General features: G+C 42.3%; 2 long non-coding RNA genes across 9 annotated transcripts in view; one reads left to right on the top strand and one right to left on the bottom strand.

The window, feature by feature from the left end:
• Positions 1-19,247, top strand: part of LOC145976065 (uncharacterized) — a 204,189-nt gene that overhangs the window by 72,862 nt on the left and 112,080 nt on the right. The gene's annotated exons all lie outside the window — the stretch shown is intronic.
• Positions 1-19,247, bottom strand: part of LOC145976067 (uncharacterized) — a 143,215-nt gene that overhangs the window by 63,667 nt on the left and 60,301 nt on the right. Inside the window, exons 3-6 of one of the 4 annotated variants that reach the window (XR_014440176.1) lie at positions 11,414-12,013; positions 10,852-11,317; positions 8,591-9,669; positions 7,938-8,409 (exon numbers count right to left, since the gene is read on the bottom strand). The exons of 2 other annotated variants lie outside the window; for them this stretch is intronic. This is a non-coding gene — a long non-coding RNA (uncharacterized LOC145976067). Of the gene's footprint in view, positions 1-7,937; positions 9,670-10,851; positions 11,318-11,413; positions 12,014-19,247 lie in introns of all 4 variants that reach the window. One more of the 4 variants, XR_014440177.1, reaches the window with a different exon arrangement.

Here is a 19,247-nt window from a genome sequence, read left to right as displayed (position 1 = left end):
GAGATGGAATAACGCGTGCCACAATTTGCAAAATTTCTCGCTAATTATTCGACAGCCTGGCCAATTATCATAAATCTTATTGACACCTGCTCGGACGCATTCACGGTAATGCAAACCGGAGCGAGTCGCAGGAAAGGGATTACTTTCGTCGGTGCAAAAACGATCGCATTGTATTCTAATGTGACTATCTGTATTTGGAAGGAGATACAGCTAATTGTTGTATATACGAGATTTATCATGAGAAATATAACTATTATAATATTAAATATAACCATTAATTAAAGACTTGAAAATTGAGTCTCACAGAAAATATTCCGTGTCAATATTTTTCGAGCGCATTTTATTATAATATCTACTATAAGACATGTACAAAACATAAAAGAAATTAAAATAGAAATTTTTATTAATATATGTATCTACTTGTTTTTACATGCATATTTTTCGTACTAAAATAAGTGTATTCTTACGATTTGATAGCGAATATATTTGAAGATGATGAATTTAATGACTTTTGTACGATGATAATGCGGCGATCTATCATTTTTTTTGCCGTCGGTAACAGCACGTGGCGATTTTGCATGGATGTAAAATTATTTATTATCGTATTTAGCATCGGCAGACAGCGTGTTGTTCCGTACGAACGGATGGTGGATTTATGGAGAGAAGGTGCTCATGGAGATCTCCATGAGTTCTCTGCTCATGGTATTCGACCCGACTTGTTTGTACACACGAGAACTCGTCTATATTCGTTCCAGTAAAACGCGCGATTCTCACTCTCAATATTTGAGCTAAATTAATATTTATATCTATAATATTTGCATCTCTTGTATTTATAGGATTTCCGAAAAATACCGCGATATGAAATAATGAAGAAAAATTGAAGGGAAATTACTGTTAAAGAATTTGATGATACAATTCTTTTAAATTTATTGTTAGAGTTGAATTTGCTTTAAAGTTGATAAAATTTTTTGTGTTTTAAATGTTTTAGAGATAGACTCGGAATATATATTCATCTCTAAATGTATTCGTATATATCGACATGATTTAATATTAATAATTCAATTGATTTTCTGATATTCATGACTTTTTGATATTCATTAAGGTGTCTTTGCAACGATAGGATTACGAAGGAACTTTCGATATTTATATTAACAAGTGAAGCAGTGGTTAGAATAAATAGCGATTTTAAATATTTTCAGCGATGATTGGGGATTCAACAGTGATTGGGGATCCTAGCCTCCTCATTATTGTATCGCTTGCATTCTATTCGGCAATCATACATCGTGTCTATTATTGCACCATAAATTATAATTAGCGCAACGTCAACACAACGCATTTAACTAATAAATTCATTGCCCATTGTGTACGCAAATTAATGTATGATAATTTAGTAGATTTGGCTAGAATTAGATCAATCACGAAGGGGAGAGATGATATTTGACGGAACGATAGATTGAAAAAGCGAACGAGAGCTATGCTCCTATCGGAATTGCTAAATCCCTTATGACTATTAACACGAATGCAGATATAAGAGTATCACATATTCTGATCTATTAATTATTCGTATTATAAACTTCATATCGCCTCATGATTAACGGATATTTCTATTTATGCATAATTATTCGACGAATATCAGCATATAGTATTCAACTATTATATATAACATAGCAGCTTCCCCAAATATATAAGACACATTTCAATTATTGGGCTAGATTTCATTTGAATCACAAAAAATTTCGTCGTAGCTTTCATAACAATAAAATATAAATTTTAATATACACTACTATATAATAATTTTTTTCTCAAATATTTTTGTATCATCTTTTTACATTGGTTTTATGTAGCAAAGTTATAAATTTTTCTCGCGATATAATTTCTGTTTTATTTTCATTTCTTTCGTTACAAAATCGTGCAATTTAAAGTTAAAAAGGAGTTATACAGCAGAAATGAAAGTTCACAAATTATCGAGACGCGATAATTCGCCACGGTTTACCAGCAATTACAGTCTGTTCGCCGGTTATCCGCCGAAATCTTGCGATAGGTCTTCGGAGTCTATTAATTACCTTTACTTACAAGGCAGTTGCAGTTACCGAATAAGAGGCAGAGCGGTGGGAGGTTATCGGCATGGGGGTAAAAGGCACTTAGAGTAAGAGTGTATAAAGCAGGCGCACCCTCTGCTGCAAGCGAGCGACAGACGGGTAGTCCCTCTCTCTGTCGGGTAGAATGGGGAATATTTAAAAAGTAATATCAATTACATTTGCATATTCACCACCCACCCATGACCCGCCACCGTTCGTCCTGTCCACCCTCCACCGTCCCCCGCCAAATCCCCCAGCCTATCCCTTATAACATAGGGGCTGTGTGTTTTGCCTTCATCATATATAGATCGATTGAGAACTGCATCAACTTGAGAAACATCCGATAAACAATTATATGTTAATATGAAAAATATAACAGAGAGCTAAAAGCATATTTTTATCTATTTGCTCTTCTTATTACCTACGAGAAATATGTGAAATATTACCATAAATACTGTGAGAAATAAAATTTGTAGACTAGATATGTATCACGATATTCTCGGCATTTAACTGTCACGTTCGCAGACACCGACCAAATTTATTTATTTTTTATTTTGCGAAAAGATACAAGAGTAGTTTCTCTATTCGACAAGAAGCAAGCGTCGACGTGTAATCTCATCGAACCTGTCGTTATCGAAGTCGATTCTCGTCGCGGCACAAACGGCTCGTGGCGAATCTTCGTCGCGGCCGTCATCTCGAGATTCTCGCAAGGAACGTCATATTTTTATGGAAACGAGGAATATTAAAGTGGGCGGCGGACGCGTCGTCTCCCATTTACTCGACGGTGGTTTCGCAAACTCGCCGAGGAGAAGAACGAGAGGAAGGAGGGAGCATTAGAGGGGAGGAGGGACGGGGTATCGGGTACTCACGGTTGTATCGGTGTAAATCTTTGTTTGCAGGAATTTACGTAAGGGCAGAGCGAGTCCCGGCAACGAGGCGCCGCAATACGATAATGCGATAACGTTTCCCCGCCCGCGTCCCTTGCCAACCCTTGCTTTCGGCTTCTACAACCTCCCTGGCCCCCTTTTCAGCCGGGATTTCACCATTGTGCTTGGTGCCGATTGTTACTTCGCGCGCGGGCGTTAACATAACAATACGCAAATGCGCGGCCGCACTCCTCCGTTTTCTTATTCCTCCGCGCGTTCGCTCTTTTTTCTCCCGCTGTCTTTTTTGCTCTTTCTCTTCTCGGTCTTTTCTTACTTCTCTCGTGTTTTTTTTTCTCTTGCTTCTGGCCGCAGCGCTTTCGCATTGCGACGAAATTTCGCGTCGACGTGATTCATCGACTTTAAACGGATTTTCGTTGTCGAGAATAACGTGTAATCAAAAGGGCTGTTACTCTTGGTGTCCTCATTTTTATTCGCGAGATTAATATTCCACGTGCATAATAATTTATTTATATAAAGAAATGGCATTGATTTTTTTTTGTAAAATCATAAACTAGAAAAAAGTCAATGCGTGATACACAGTAAAAAATAAAATGTTAATTATAACATTTTTCACATATCCCAGAAAGTCCACTCTAAATTTTAAGTTAAAATAACTCATTTGTCGTATATGTTACTTATTGACAAACTAAAAATGTTAAATAATTGACACAATACTTTACATTTATTTTTGTTATTGTGACTTTAAGTGTAATGGAAAAATAACATACAAATTAATTAAAAATTACATAAAAAAATAGTTACAATAATTCGTAAGAAATGTTGAGGGCATTAACATATAATAGTAATTATTTTAATTTAAATTATTTGTAATAGAAACATTTGATTTTAGTAAATTTGATTATTTTGTATGTCAAAGTTCAAGATTATTTCAAGATTCACTTTAACTTTTCTTAGAATATTAAACTGACTTTGAGACATGTTGACTGTTTAAAATAATTATGTTAAAAATACTCAAAATAATCCATTTCTAAGAGACATATACAAAGTATTAAGTTATAAAGTTGACATAAATGTAACACATGAAAACGTTATAAAAATAATAACATATAAGTTGTATGTTAATTTTACATTAAAGTACTAATCAAAACGTGATAACGCAAGAAAATTTTAACATATGGACGCACAATTTTTTACTGTGTAACTGATTAGATTTACACTATATACACGTTTCGTTTCAAAGGCGGAAAAAGATTAACGAAAAAAGAAATAGAATTTATACGTTACTTATATTATTGCGAATGTGTGAAATGAAAGCTCGAAGCGAAATGGAAATTTATAAAACAGATTTTCGCGGCTCTCGCGATCGAACTTTCCGACGCATCGGAAAACGTCTGATGCAAGGACAAACGAATGAGAGGATGCGACGAACCGCGAATAAATCTAGCTCGAAACGTAGTTATCGTTGCCGCCACTACCGTGATTATTTTCATTACGGTATACGCGCGGTCGATCGCTATCTACTACGCTTCCCACTGTACGGCGAGCCTTAGATTTCATGTTTTTTTCTTAATGATTTGAGCAATTAGCCACGCTGAGTGCCCTGACTTCTCGTTCCAGTTCGCTCTCTCGTCTCCTCCCTCTTCCTTTTGCCAGTCCGGAATTCGCCGTGAGTCCTCCGTCGAGGACGAGGGAAAAAAATAATGGCGTCGGCTGGCTTGTTATCGCGACGAAGACGTGCGTGCGTTATTATTTGCCGTGCGAATAATTAGAGGCCAACTATTCGCGCGCGGGAAATGTAATGCGCGTCGTAGAGATCGATGACACTGCCGCTAATGATATTACGCGAATAATTAGCGGGACTCCACGAGCAGCTGAATCGATAGATAACGACCTATAAGCGGGACTCGCGGGACGATCGTCGAGTCGCATTTCTTCCCGAATCTCTTAGATAACGGTGTAATAATAATATATTCTCACGCGGCTGAATCGATACGAGAGAGAAAATAATTAGCGACGCCACAACGGCCGCATCGTCGATCGCAAACAGCCGGCCCGAATGGTGCTCGGACCTGCCTGCAGGCTCAGGTGGCTCCGCTCTCTCGGAGTTTCCATTGTACAGGGTACAAGGGTGCATACATTACTTTTGTCGGGCCTCCCTATATATACCGTCCTCGCGGCACCCACGAGTCGCGGCAGGTGTTGTTGTTTGCCGTATACCCCGCGGTACCGGCCGAGTTCTCGTCGCGCTCGCGCTATTCTTGAATTTATCGCCCGTGAAAACTCGTTTTCCGCGTGCAACGTGACGCCAATTACCGTCAGGGACGCAATCCTGGGCTTCGCGAAACGTGTCCCCTTCGCTAATAGTCGGTAGAGTTCAGTACGTTGATAGCAATGACATTTTTAAAGACGTCACTCGATAAATCGCGAAGAGTAAACTTAAAAATTGGTTCCTTATAGCGGGCATTGTCGTACTTTCGGATTTAAATGAACTATTTTAAGAATTATAAAATTTTAAGAATGATTTCGGTGCATTTAAATCTCAAATAATATTGATTTGTCTAGTTAAATCATTATACATTGAAGAGACTTTTATAATTATTTATTTTTTCACAAAATTTCATCGGAGTTTAAAGTTTTTATTATTTTCCATTTTTCTCCTCTTCTCTCCATTACATTAATTATTGTTAGATCGCGTCAGATGGATTAAAAATGGACTCCGATTGATCACATGCGGATTCGAGCGCGACTAACGAATGCGCCGACGGCTGTCGTTGAAACTTTGAGATAGCGATAAAACGCGGTGGTATCTCACGGGTACCGCCATGGGAACAATTTGCGGCGTTCGTGTATATCGCCGTGTTACGAACTCGCTTTATTTAGATTTGATTTCAGTAAAAACCCCGTCGCGTACGTGACGGCACGTACGTATCGCGTCGCCGGTCCGCCTCCGACGTTCCTTCGTTTGCTTTCGCTTTACGATAGGGCGATTCCGCGGCTATCATTTTGCAACGAATGCCACCAAGTACAGAACTAAACTTGAAATATCGCACTACGATGTCACAAGGCGAGAAAACTAATATATATAGTCTTCGATTAAAGGCGCGACTGGAGGCGATACATCCGAAAATGGCAGAATAAGATTTCTAACTTTGAAATAAAATTGATGTTCTTACACAGTAAAAAATAAAATGTTAATTATAACATTTTTCACATGTCACAGAAAGTCCACTCTAAATTTTAAGTTAAAATAACTCATTCGTCGTATGTTACTTATTGACAAATTAAAATTGTTAAATAATTGACACAATACTTTACATTTATTTTTGTTATTGTGACTTTAAGTGTAATGTAAAAATAATATACAAATTAAAAATTACATGAAAAAATAGTTACAATAACTCGTAAGAATTGTAGAACATTAACATATAAGAATAATTATTTTAACTTAAATTATTTGTAATAGAAACATTTGACTTTAGTAAATTTGATTATTTTTATATGTCAAAGTTCAAGATTATTTCAAGATTCACTTTAACTTTTCTTAGAATATTAAACTGACTTTGAGACATGTTGACTGTTTAAAATAATTATGTCAAAAATACTCAAAATAATATTCCATTTATAAGAGACATGTACAAAGTGTTAAGTTATAAAGTTGACATAAATGTAACACATGAAAACGTTATAAAAATAATAACATACAAGTCGAATGTTAATTTTACTTTAAAGTACTAATCAAAACGTGATAACACAAGAAAATTTTAACATATGGACGCACAATTTTTTACTGTGTAGCGACGCGATTCACAACCATAGGTCTCGTTTACTTGTCAAATATAATTCTAAAATTTCGCATCACAATAATGCAAGACGGAAAATATATAGATAATTAGATGATTTTATAATTAAATTGATAGCTCTATCTAATATTGCATAAGGAGCATTAATATTTTCAAATTGTTTTCTTTAGATTGATGATAATATAATGAAAATAATTTATCTACGCGCAATTCGGTTTTCTTCACACTTCTTTTATAATGCGTTACAAAGTTTTGTATATTGATTGTATGCGAGATGATTAAGAAGAAATCTTTATATCTCAGGGAAATTTGCCAGAAATGGCGTTCGCAATGAAGAAAGCATAAAGCAAACGCACGCGATAAAGTCTTTAGAATCAAATTATTACGTGTGATTGTAAAGGCTGTTTATGTTCATGGAAAGTAATCGATGATGGAAAAGCGAGTGATATTCATCACGAAAAGTCCGCACGAGTTTTCAGGTAAACAAGTCGCGTTTAGACGTAGTCATTCAAAGGTCACGATAAGCGATTGTCACATTATTTATTATAGAGACACGTCGCTAAATGCGAAAACGAAGGGAGAAAGGGGAGAAAAAATATGAGAGAGGAGACGAACGGAAAGGCAGAAGTCAATCCTAATATGGCCGCCGCCATCTCTGTATTCCGGTCGTAGACGGAGAAGCGAGTGAGACGAGCGAGCGAGCGGGAGCGGCTCCAAAGCCGAGCTTTCTCAATGCCAGTCATCTCCCGGAATGCGCTGGTACGCGTTATACCTCGGTAGTTTGTATTCCCGCATCGCGCGCGACGGATGGCAAGACCTTCGGCGAGCGCGAGTCCTCAAAGAGGAGGACATGGGGCCGGCGCGAAGCGAAGCGACGCGACGCTCGGCTCGGCTCGACTCGGCTCGCCTCGATTTTCATCTTCGAAACGCGCGTGCGAGAGATGCTGTTTTCGTCTAGCCAGCCAGTGCGGCCATTTTGAGTTTCTCAAGGCGCCACCTAGCACATGGCACGGCTCGTTTCCCGTCACCTGATCCGGGCAACGTCGAAGGAAGGTCGTCGTCACCTTGACGGTCGCGGTCGTGGATCGACGATCGAAGCGACGCGCGGCACTTCTCTCTTTCAGCGCAAATCTTTCTAGCTTAAGCTCCCTCTCGACCTAGTCGAAACGTACCTCTTTATCGTTACCACGATATAAGCCCGATAGGACGGCGCTGATAAGAAACGGCGAACGTCGATCTCGCCATTTGTTCAATCCTCATGAGTAACCTCGTGTAGCACGTGGTCGCGATCGCATGCTAGAGCACGTGATCACCTAGATTAACCCTCACTTGCGAGGTGAGGGTAGACACTTTGAAAATTCACTGAGAGATTGATACTCCGAAAAACATATCTCCGAAAGCACGAGCGCGAGAATGACAACGACGACGACGTCGTCGTCGCCGTCTTTGGATTTACCGGCTGCGAGACGAACCACGACGGGGTTCCTAGCAGACAGGGAGAGGAATACGAACTAAGGGTTCTATATCCATCCGACGAGCGACGAGGAGCCGGGCCGAGTCGAGCATAGCATAGGGAGCAGAGCAAGGAACACTGGCACCACTCCTGGTAGGGGTAGCCGACGTCCGTCCCGAGTCTTTCCTCATCTGCAAGTCGTATAACCGAGCTAATTATCAAGTTAATATGGCCATTCTGTATGGAACCCCGCGAGAGAGTGGGTGGAAGCGAGATGCTAGCAAGGGGTGGCGCACGGCGTGCGAGCGAGACGGTTGGAGGTACATTGATATTATAAGTTGCTTCAATCGCTGTATTCATTTGTAAACTAACCAGGCTAAATGTATTCACCACCGCGAGCCGGCGCGCCGATAGGCGGAGCCACGGGTACGACGGCGCCCTTCCTTCCTTCCTTCCTTCCTTCCTTCCTTTCATCCATCTACCTTCCTACCCTTACGCCATCGGCGTCCCCGACTGTTTTCTCTCGCCAACGTCCTTCTGGTCGTCCTCGATAACCTCGTTCTTCGATGGTCATCATCGTTTCTCGCGGACCGAGCAAATTTACGTCATCATTACATCCAAAATTTTGACATTCAACAACAATTTCAGCGATTATTTCATCGAAGAACAATGGTATAATTTTTATTCTTTCTTATTAAAACTGTTGTGAAAAAATTTGTTTCTTTACTCATTGTTTCTGCTTTGACTTAAAACATTCTAATTTGTACTCTTGTAAGCTGAAAGCTCTAATTAAATAATTATTGTAACAAAAATGACGTATAGAGGGGTGTAACATTCTTCTTCTCCTTGAGTTTTTTCGCGATTTGCGAGATAAGCCGATATCGTAACAAAGTCGAAGACTTCGTTCAGGCGCTCCTACGACATCTGCTCCTCCTGACACGGCTATCCTGAATCTGGCGACCGCTCCGGCGAAAGCGGAGGCGTACACACTCTGTCATTACGTTTCATGTATTCAGATTTTTTCCTGCGAGAGCGGAGCTAGCGCGGGCGCCGGCGTGTATTATTATTCCGGAGCAACTTTCCGCCCACCTCTTTCGCTTCCCTACCTTTCCTCTTTCTCGACGGCGTGGAATATCGCTATGGTTCGGGCGCTCCTATGACGACGACGACGACAACGTCGTCGTCTTACGGTTCGTCTCGAGAACGGAGACCGCGGAAATATGAATGCATAAATGCATAAGTGCTCCCACTACTGTCTCCGCGGCCACCACCATCTGGTCCTCCCGCCTACTTCATTCACGTCGTGATTCCGAATTTCTTTCTTCGAAGACACTTTTTGCCCTTTGACTCGCGCTCGTCGGAATTTCTCCCGGAGTTTCGAGCTCTTGCGATGGATTCGCCGACGTAGAAAAATACTGGATGTTTTATCTCGCGATGGAACATAGAACACGCTAGAAAAATAGAAATTAGACATTAACGTTTTTATATATCAGAAAGAATTTATCGCTTTTTTATTTTCATACTCTAAGCCACTCCATCTCTGTAATCGCATGCAAGTCCAAACACAAATTGTTTGAGATTCTCAATAGAAATGATAAGTACCAATCATGTTCTTCAAAGTATATAGTGCGCTTGCACGCTCTCAGATTGTATTTCGGTTGGAGGATACGAGCCTCCCTCTCCGAACGAAAAGAGAAGACGCACCGGTGGTGCCACGAGATTAAAAGACAAATTAGCATAATGTGTGCCTGCGCTCCCCAAGCCGTCCTGCGAAGAATTACGGGGATAGTATGCTCGAGTACTCTTCTAGTATCTCTGCGTGCACCGCGACTCTCATAATAATGAATCAAAATCTTTTTTTATAAACTGTATATACTTTCTTTATTCATCTGAAATTATCGAGCGGACATTTACAGATATATCTACAGCATACTTGAAGTTTGAATAAGAAACATATACTAAAATCCTTACTCTTTTATATTGAATTAAACTTATTTAATCGTTAAACATTCTTTATAAGAAAATTTTTTATCTTTTTTTATTTGAAATTCATTAATCTTTTTTTTATTAATTCAAGACTTTAGTGATTTTGATTACGCGGCGATAGAAAACGATCCTCGATCCGAATACTTTCAGCGTGCGAAGCGTAACGCGTCGCTATCACAGCTATCACGCTGGCGAGTTTTTAATCAGTCGTCGTGCTCGTCTCTGTCTGGTCGGCAACCAAAAAGGACCGTCGACCGTCGGTCGACGTAGCGAGGGAGCGGGCAATAGAAAGGGGAGAGGGCGAGCAGGGGACGTTGGCGGCGATGCAAATAGCGCGTTTAATAAAGTGTCGCGCAGCTGCCATTTGAATATTGTAGCATATTCACTTTTCTCATCGAGTCTGCGCGAGGAGGAGACGGAAAGTTGACATAGAGATGACGAAGAGAGCGAGAGAAAGAGACAGAGAGAGAGAGAAAGGAAGGCGGGAAGTTGAGCAAGGTGGCAAAGAGAAAAGCGTAAGAAAAGGCGGGGAAAGTTGACGGAGAAGATCCGCGACTAGGAGGGCAAAGAGGAGATCACCCTGATGTCTCTCGGTTTATATACACACATATACAGACATACACGTATGAACGCATATACATACTTACAGATAAACGTGTACAGCGACGGTCGAGAGCGAGGAGAACGGCGAATCGCACCTTCTTCGCTTCATGCATGATTCAGCCGCAGTATCTCATTTCATCTGTGCCGCCTTCTCCGCTAAACTATATCTCCTAATGGTAATGCTATTCCGCGGCACATATCTCTTTATATTACGTGGGCTGCTTGGCTGACTGGCTGGTTCACGGTTTCTTGGCTCGAGTATATCCCGACAAAAGTGCTTCCACCATAGCCACCCCCTCTCCTACTATCCCACAGCGCGATGTTAGCACCCTATTCTCTCAGATCTCGCAGAACGCTTTTCTCCCGCGTTTACCACCTTCGGGAAGATCTACCCTTCTAGGTGCGAACAGTACCCCCGTGGTGTGCACGCGCGTGTATTCGTGTGTTTGCCCAACGCGTTAGTGTGCGCTCGGCCGGGCGTTCGTCGTGGGCGCTCTTGAGCGCGGGGCACTGGAGAAGAAATAAAGAAAGAAATTGTTAGTTCTCGCTGTTTTAAATTACCATTTATTACTACACATAAACCCGACCTGGGCCGGGAAGTCCTACCAGCGGCCATCTTGTCCCACCCTCGTGAGGGGTTGAGGTAGCCGGGGGATCGCGGAGTAGGCGAAGGCAGGGTCGAGAACACAGTCTATATCATCGTCTTTTGCTCTCCACCCCCGCATCCCGTTTTCTCCATCCCAGCGTCTTCTCTTTTTCATAGAGACGGTCCTCTCTCCTTCCTTGTCTGTCTACGCGATTCTCGCTCTCTTCTCTTACGAGGTTCGTATATCTCTGTACCGCGCGTAGGGTTGAAACCCTCAGTAATGATCATTACCTCCGGCATAGTGACAAGTGAGCCCGGGGAACCGGCGCTACGACTGCAGGAAATGGCCACAGATAACGCTGTCATGGCCATTTTTATATTATGACGAATGGATCATCTTTCTTCCGTTAACTTGGCCGCGCTAGGGCGCCGAGACTGTGAAGGGGAACGCGGTTGATAGATTTCGCGCAACTGTTTCACGCTCTTCCAGCAAATACTTTTTCTTTCTCGGTGTACGCTCGTTATCGCGAAGTCGAACTCGATGCTTTCTCGATATTTTTTAAAATATCCAAACAGAATTTCCATTTTAGAAAAATCAAAATTAATCCTGAAATTAATGGCTGAAAAAGGCAGTTATACACCGTCAGAAATTGTACTTGATAAAGCGTAACAAGCAAATTAGAAATAAAAGTGAAAATCCAAGATAATCTATGGAATTATGTATCGGTAAAGACTTCAGCACAATTTTGTAGGACTGTTACGCATTTAATATCCGTTTTTTCTGCTATAAACCGTACAATTTTCCCCTCTCATAGCCTTTTCTCCATTTTTTCTTAAGCGGTGATCATAAAGATCTCGGCGAAAAAAAAAAGAAAATACCCGACTCGATAATGTTTCGTTTCGGATCTCATGGCGCTCCCCCCCCCGCTAGCGCGATGGCCTTTTTCAGCCCCCTCGTCATACGGCAATAACGGCACCGGGCAGTCTTTCATATCGTATCGGGTCAGCTCGTCTATGTGGAAATGCGATCACTTAGAACCGGCCTCGAAGTATAATTCGCCTACGTCTACGTAGATCGGCGTGCCGGTCGGTTGCGTCCGTGTGCGAGAGCCCGAAGAGATCGTATATTTTTTATTATTGGTCGATGGAGCCGGTCTCCCGGGGGGGTGGGACAGAATGGCGGCGGGTAGGAGGTTTTCGATAGCTGACCACTCGACTGGATGTGGACGCTTCCTTCCCTCCTCCCGTTCAAGCTCCTCGTGTCCTTTTCTCGTGCTCCCGTTTCCTTCATCATGTTGCGAAAGGAAACCGCTCGAGTTGACATGAACGTGTGTGTGTATATGTACAGTGATCGTGTATATTTTTCACGCGTGTGTGTTTGTACTCCATTCCATATATATGCGGCACGATGGACCGCGTATCTCTTAGGTCGAGGTCGTTTTATTGAGTGTGGACGGCGGAGAAGCGATTCTCATGTTTTTACATCGAGGCAATTTTTCCATCTCGCCCCGTTGCCTTCAAGAACACGGACTTTCGACGTTTCGGGACCGCCGGCCGTCTGGCTATTTCTGCCCGTCTCCTCTCTCGCGATTCTTCTCGTCTCTCTTTATACCCTCTTTATCTCTTTCCGATCAGTCCGTCTCATCAGTCGATATCATTTCGTCCCGTACGCGACACGAAATTTGAAGGGGCATCTTAAGCCGATGTTTACGTTTAGATTGCCATTACAAGTTTGTGAGTGGTTGATGGACGCGAATAGAGAATTGATGTTATAAAATATTTAATTTGTGGAAAGGAGGGGAGACTGTTCGACCAAATTAAAAATGATTTTAATACTGCACAAACTTCTTAAGATACTTAAGAAAATAAATTCGAAGCTCTGGATCTCGTATTTTCCATCCCTCTAAAAAGACAAAAGAATTCTTAAGTATAATTTTATCACGATTATATATTAAGTTTAATAATTGAGCATGATAATAAAAAATATAATTAGGAATAAAAAGAATTATAGAATGCAATTGGAGTAATTGTGGTAAAAATATATAATCAGATACGTCAAACAAAATTACGACAAAAATACGAATAATTTCGCGCCAGTGATAAGTATTGCGCCTATTCCTCAGCATAAAATCAACCATCCGCTTTCCGAAATCTAATCATTCCAAAAGAGAGTAATCCCGTGAACTTTCGAGGATGAGGCGGGTTGCTCATTTAATTCAATCGTCGAAGCGTGCACCGGCAGACTATCCGTTATTAACTTTAGCCGCGTAACCACGTAGTATGTAAGAGCCATCGTGGACGTGGTTATTCCAGGGTAGCGTTTCTGCAAGAGGGTTGGTGGTTCACGAACGCGACTCTCTCTATCGAGAGAGAATATCCTCCTCGAAGAGGATCGGAGTATCGAAGGTAGTCCGGAGGATTCCTTCGAGAAGGCTCCTTCTCCTCGAGGTGAAGCCGCCGGTTGGCTCGCCTTCGCTTTCGGGGGACTGTTCGCCGACGAAGCCCGGGGATTGGTCTAGGACGATGGCTGTCCGTGCTCTGCTCTCTCTCTATCTCTCTGTCTCTGTCTCTTTCTCTCTCTCTTTCTATCCCTCTTCTCTATCGTACCTCTCCTCGGTGGCTTGATTATACGTTGACCTAAGAAAATCAACCACCCACTACTACCGGCACAGTAGCGCCAGCCGCATGTCCTCGGCCTTCGTCCTTCCCCGACGATGGTGGCCGGGGGTCCCGCCATCCTTTCGACCATCCAGCCGGAGGAGAGAAGCTCCGAGGCGCGCCGAACAAGCGAACCAGGTGCCCCGATTCTAACCTTCCTCTTCCATCGACGGGGTTGCACCGCCACGACTAGGAAGAGGGAGAGGAAGCGAGCGAGGGGTAACTCATCGCTTATGGATACTGATGACTCGCGCAATGAACTCAGACCGCGCTAAGGGTGGTACCGCTCTGCGGTAAACCCGACGTTCTTCCCTTCTCTTGTCTTCGGCATCCACATCCCTCTCTCATCTCTTCTTCGCCATCGTTGTTCGCTCTCTTCTTTCTTTCCTCGTGGTTATTTCTCTTCGTATCCTTCTCTGCCCTACACCCGCCTTTCTACTCTCCAACCTGCGATCTTTCAATAACATTTTCCCTTTTTCTCGGCCCAGTTGGGGGAAGATAGAGGAAATTGTGTACCCGTCTTATGTATAGAACATGCGGGAGCTTCATTGCAGCTCGGTGGTCTTGTATGTATTCTGCGGTTCCACAGTAAAAGCGATTGAGTTAATGCGTTTCAAGTGACAAATGGATTCACTTGTATTCTCCGAAATAACATTTAAATGTAGATCATTAATATCGCTAACGGTTTAACGTTAAATTTAGAAAGTATTTTGCATACAATATAAGATTATAAATTATTTTATAGAAAACTATATCTCTTTTTTCCCTTTTTTTTGTAAATATCTTGGTCTTTAAATCTTGCTTAAGGAACAGAATGAAGAATATAGTTCACTTTGTACATTCATATACACTCATACGCTTGACATAACCAACATACTTTTACCTTGAAGATACCTTTGCTTAAATGCCTTGACGCGGCCTCACGTGCGCATTAAACGAGCGCGATATGCGCGGAATATCGCCAGACTAACGAGGCGTTACAAAGTGAATAGAGTAGAAATTCCGTCGCGACGTCGTCGGGGAGGTCGCTTTTTTCACATACGGCTTTCGTACTTTTCTCTGCCTCTCGCACACGCGACCATTCGTTTCTATTACCTCACGTTAAGGGAGCCCGACCGCTCGGTCGGTTGGTCTCGGCGCGCCCCAAGGTTAGATTTATTTTCACTCCACTCGGATATTTTTTTATGGTCCCGCACGCGCGGGAGATAGACGCTGGTAGTCCTAAAGGGAAGGATCTCGCACGCGTCCGATTCGCAGCGGATGGACTCTCAACACACGCGCCGAATCATACGCCGGACGTGCACCTATTCCTCGCGTGCGCGTGTATGCGCGGCCGAGCGGACGGGATCGGTCGTATAATAAACCCATAAACACCCCCATTGTGCGTTGAGAAAAAGAACGCGGGGCGAAAGACACAGGCGAGACCACCCCTCCCCGAGTAATACATAAAATGCCGTGCACACGCTTCGAACGTTAGCGTACGGATACACGCGGCGATACACATCGATCGTCTCCGGAATAATTTTCAGGAGAGTCAAGTTCATTATTTCGACAGTTCCTTTCGCCTCAAGTGCCCATCGTATCTCTTTTCGCGAGAAAAATTTCTAGCAATTCCCTCTTATTTTCTTATTATTATTTATTTATATATTTACTTTGTCCTGCTCTTTAAAAGATATAAAGGAAAATGAAAAAAGAAACGTAAATTCATTATTGATTCATACAAGTCATACACTGATCAATATAAAAAATTTAATCACCTGTCAAATTTAATCATCTGTCAAATCATCTGTCATTATCTTTGATGTAGTCAATTTTTCTCAAATAAAAAACACAAATTTCAAAGTTATATGAGTTTAGACGATAAAACATCCCCTGATAAGGGGGATGCGAATCCGATGAGGCGTGTCGTACATTGACGAAGACGACCTTGCGAGCACGCGATACGTGCACGTTGCAGCTTGCATGCGTGGTATGCAACACCGTGAGACTTCCTTCGGTGAAAGAGAGACGCGAGAAGGTGAGGAAAAGACAAAAGAAAAAGTCGCAGGTGCGGGAGCGTAAAGAGTGGGGCGGGAGCGAGGCGGGGGAGAGGAGAGAATTCCTAAGCACCCGGAGCGCAATGTTTACCCGCGGTAACGTTTAAGCGTTGCCATAAGTAAGTAGCGAGACCTTACCGCGTATCAAGGAAACAAACAGCTGGCGCGCGCAATATGAATTAAACATGCTGATTAATAATTAACAAGTTACCGGCTCTCTGCTAACGTATACCGGTATAGATGATAGGTGTTCTCCCTCTATCCTTCTCGCGATTTCGCTCGCATGTGAGCGTCGCGCTCGATTAAGTTTACGTTCGACATTCTAGAGATGAGATAATTACTTTGTCGAGGATCAAACACTGGAAACTATAAGAGCTTATCACGCTACTTGACAATAATTATCCATCTCGCTTTTATTTAGTATTCCGTTTTTTCGTGACATTTCTTATATTAGTACGTTATCATTCAATAAGTGAGTAACATTGGATCTTGAAATTTTATCGCGACTTATTGGCAACGCGAACATGGTTCAATTTAAAGTCGCTGATCAGATTTGCCGAATGAAAGCGTTCGCTTTCGCTTTCGTCGGGTGGTAGTTTCTCGCTTTCTTCACACTTTGCGTGTACATAAAGATAACGTTGTGCTAAGAAATGAAGTCGCAATTGAAGTGGAGGAAACTGAATTTAAAGTTTCGTTCGCGCGAATTAACGAAAGAGAGATGCGTTCGGTCGTATTTATATCTCGGCGGAGGGATTCTGCGGTAATGGTACCGCTTTGTAGAAATCCGATCAATTCTGCCTGTAAAACGAGGGAAGAAGAGTCAAAGAAGAAGAGGAAGAAGCCGACGAGACGACGGAGGATCCGTCGACTCGCTCGCTCGCGCGTTTGCCTCTTCATGTTTATTAATGTCCCGTACGTCCGTCTATCGATTCGCCGTTTCACTCTCGTTCCTCTCGCGAGATAATGATACTGACCTACGCCAGCTGTCGCGTAACCGTGGATTTAAATGACTTAACAACGCGGAGAAACGCCGGCAACCATCCGGGCAGCGCGCTCTTGACACATTGACTGCATACATTACTGTAAACGTCGCCATCGACGCGCTCGACGCAGGGAAGAGATTGAAAGGTAGCGAACTGGGTTCGAGCAGAAACACGTGATGCTGTCGAAATATCGTCGAGTTGAGCACAAATCAAATAAAAAGAAGTTTACATGAAAAATTACCTTTATAAATAAAGAAAGTTTGCTCGCACTTCAAGACATTTTACTGTGTATAATTAAAATTAAAGAAGAATTTATTTTTCAAATTAAATGAATTTCTTTACTCATTCAGGCTCAATCGCTTAAATCTGAAAAATCGTTGGTATCTTTAAATTTTCGTTGGGATATTGTATGTCAAATTAGTCACAGAATCTGTCCCAGAAATATCATCCAAAAAGATCTTTGTACATCTCTTTGTTGGCGACGGTTCTGACCTGAACCGGAAAGATTCGCGATAAAACTTCCGGCAACCCTCTCGCAGACTCATTAATATCTTGTATTGAGAAACTGCATAATTGTCGCTCACACCCTGAACAGTTTCAACGTTGTACGACGAGTAGGGTGACGAGTTCAGGAAGTATGCTCATAATTGCTTGAGAGAGAGGGGAGGGAGCAGGGAGAGGGACAGGAGGCGGATGGAGAAGCGAGGCAACGAACGACACGAGAGCCGTAACGCCGTTGTTGTATGGATTAATTAGCGATAAGGCTTCTAATGAGCAGCAGGTGAACGAATCAGCGGGCGAACGATTAAGTAAGCCGCGTTTCGTATCACGGTAGTTCAGTCTGTTTGCTGCGTGAATTACGATGGTGTGCATAGTACAACGAGGAATAAGGATCTAATCTTCAAGCTTCGACACCATCTCTTGCTTTTAACACGATAATAAGTATATTTTACTTATTTCTATAACATTGAAATCTTTCTCGATCATCTTGATAGACGATGACAATATTTTCTGCCTCTAATTATAGGATTGGCCACTATAACGGAAACCATTGATAATCAATAATCGTAAGCATTTAAGATATCGAAACATTGATAAAAACATATTATGATAGTAGGTATTCTCGGTCCAGTTCAGGTATGTACTTAAACATGATGTGTAAAAACATCCCGACTCCCATTGAGTTAAGTTTCACTCGCTCGTAATTATATTCACGTGCTGATGCTCTCTTCTCGTTTACATCAAATTACGCCGGTGCTAACAGTCAGGCAAGACGCTCTCTCGATTGTCGCGATCGCTCCGTCTCTTGCGATTGTCGCGACGGGTTCGTTGCCATATATCCTAACGAAATTATGCAGTTACTTTGGCGCAACGTGACATTACGGGAGACGACAGACAAAAAAAATAATGGCCGGCGGTGCCAGAGCGGATGACGGCGTACGCGCTTATGGCGAACGGCGGCCGTTGTTGGGGAGAGAGACACCTTAAGAGGGCCGGGGAGTCACGTCCTGTGAATTGTGCGCCACGTGACAGAGGCGTGATCGAGGTGCGACGCGATGGAACAATGCCATCGGAGCTCTTCGAGGAGGAATGCCGGCTCGCCGCGCCCATCTTTTCACGAGCTGCCTCGCGCGACGCGACGACAAACGTCGTTTGACAATCCGGCCGATCGCGACTCCGGACCCGGTGTCTTAAATCGATAGACCGACTTTGAGTCATTCGCAAAGTTTTACCGTTTCGCGTCTTGACGAAGCCGGCGCTTAACGGGATCAAAAACTTCCACGCGTTGAACTTCCAGCGTTCGCGGCGGACTCGAGACTTGTCGTCGATATTATCGTCGTTATTTGCGTTTCGCACAGGCATACAATGCTGACAAGAATCGCGCTTTACATATGGCGGAAAAGTAGATGTATACAGTAAACGATAAAATCTCTGCATTGGGATATATAATAATAAAACAAGAGACAAAAATTAATTTTTCTTAATATAATCAAATATACAGGGTGTTCCTAAATTCGATAAATACTTTAATGACAAATTCTTTGTAACATTTTAAGATGAAAATTCTAATACGAAAATGTTGATGAGGCTTTTAATGGAAAAAGTTTAAAGATCACGATTTTTAATGAAATTCTTGAATATTTTCACAATAATTTCACCAATAAAAGCATTCATGG

This window comes from Camponotus vicinus, unplaced genomic scaffold (assembly GCF_025532165.1).
Source record: "Camponotus vicinus isolate PSW18456_S1 unplaced genomic scaffold, iyCamVici1.0 SCAF_8, whole genome shotgun sequence".
Classification (NCBI taxonomy): domain Eukaryota; kingdom Metazoa; phylum Arthropoda; class Insecta; order Hymenoptera; family Formicidae; genus Camponotus; species Camponotus vicinus.
Note: the sequence above shows the minus strand (reverse complement) of the source record. Positions and strands in the feature narration are given on the sequence as shown.